The following is a 1,949-nucleotide window of genomic DNA, read 5'->3' as shown; positions in this document are numbered from 1 at the left end:
CTCCTGTGGCGCGCGCTTGTCCTCGTATGTGAAGTTGATGCACGGCGCGCGGCGCGCGCATGCGCTGACTCGTGGTCCTTGACGACAGCGAACATGCAAAGCAACCACGATATTTAGATAAATTTGAATCCCACCCGTTTTCTGCAGCTCTCCGCCTGTCTGCCCTCTGATTGGCCCCTGGTTCACACAGAAAGCGGACCGCCAAACTCTCAGCCAATCAGAGCGTAGGTGAGCGGGGCTTCTCTGAAGGGTTGGGTAATTTAACTTTTAGGTCACGCTGTGGGAAATGACCCTCACAGCGCACCTGTGTCCCACCTGCGGAGTTAATGAACACTGAAACTGCGAGGTTTCACCACAGATCTCAAGTTTTAGATCCTGTCTAAAACTTGTTTTAACTCAGTATTATTCTGTTGTTTGTTTACAACTACAAACCCCATTTCCAGAAAAAGACACCTCCGTAAAATAGAAAACGGAAATCTCTAATCTGTTATTTTATCTGAACATGTATTTAACAGACAAAAGGACAAAGCAGTTTTTTTCTGAGACAAATTTGAATTGTAATGTTAATAAATATAGACAATTTTTGAAAATGATGTCTGCAATAAACTTGACAAACTTGGACAGAGGCGTGTTTATCACTGGGTCACATTACATTTTCATTCATTTTACTTTTTAATCATTTGGGAATTGAAGATACTAATTGTTACTATTTTGCAATTGGATTATATACCCATTCTTTCTGTGTACAAGATTTGAGCTTATCAGCTGCTTGAGGTAGCCATTGTCTGATTATCATCTTCATGATGCGCCATGTAGTTTTAATAGGAGGCACATCTGGCGGCACGGTGGCGCAGCAGGTAGTGTCGCAGTCACACAGCTCCAGGGGCCTGGAGGTTGTGGGTTCGATTCCCGCTCCGGGTGACTGTCTGTGAGGAGTTGGTGTGTTCTCCCCGTGTCCGCGTGGGTTTCCTCCGGGTGCTCCGGTTTCCTCCCACAGTCCAAAAACACACGTTGCAGGATTGGCGCCTCGAAAGTGTCCGTAAGTGAATGTGTCTGTGTTGCCCTGTGAAGGACTGGGGCCCCCTCCAGGGTGTATTCCCGCCTTGCGCCCAATGATTCCAGGTAGGCTCTGAACCCCCCGCGACCCTAAATTGTATAAGCGGTTACAGATAATGGATGGAGGCAGATCTGGACTGTGCAAGACCAGTAAATATATGCCAAGCACTGTATATGCCTGCAAAGCTGTACTCTTGTAACACACATTACATTTTCCTTCTGAAATAAACATGGAACTCCTGGTTAAAGATGTCATCTTGACTGCAGCATATTTCTCCTCAAAATATCAATTATAAGCCTCAGCATCATTAATACCTTTACATACAAATTACAAATGCTGTGGGAACTGATGAACCCTTATGCCATCACAGATGTTGGTTTTTGCAACATGTTTTTGTTAGTAACAATATGGTTGTTTTTTTATCTTTGGCACATACAATCCTCCCCCTAAACAAGCTGAAACATGGACTCATCTGATCACAGAATATATTTCCACTGTTTTCAGTCCATCTCAGACAACATAGGGCCCAGAGAACATGCTGGTCTTTCTGTGCAAAACTATTATATAATATCCTCTTTGCATATAACAGTTTCAGACTGAATTTCTTGATGCAGATGTGGACTGTGTTATGTGAAAAAGATTTTCCAAAGTAATTCCACCCTAGTAGCATAACAACTTCTCAAACAATACCACTTGAGACCTTGATGATAACTCACATTTAGTATTTGTTTTTGCCCTTGGTCTTTTGGAAACAAGTTTTCCCTTGACTCCATAGGGACACAGACATAATACAACATGCAAACCTTTAAGTGCACCTTTCTCATGGAATGATCTTCATAATTAGTTCATATGGGAGTTGCTTTTCTTTATGAATGAATTTAAATTTACTGTC

Source organism: Hoplias malabaricus, chromosome Y, assembly GCF_029633855.1.
Source record: "Hoplias malabaricus isolate fHopMal1 chromosome Y, fHopMal1.hap1, whole genome shotgun sequence".
NCBI classification, from domain to species: domain Eukaryota; kingdom Metazoa; phylum Chordata; class Actinopteri; order Characiformes; family Erythrinidae; genus Hoplias; species Hoplias malabaricus.
Note: the sequence above shows the minus strand (reverse complement) of the source record.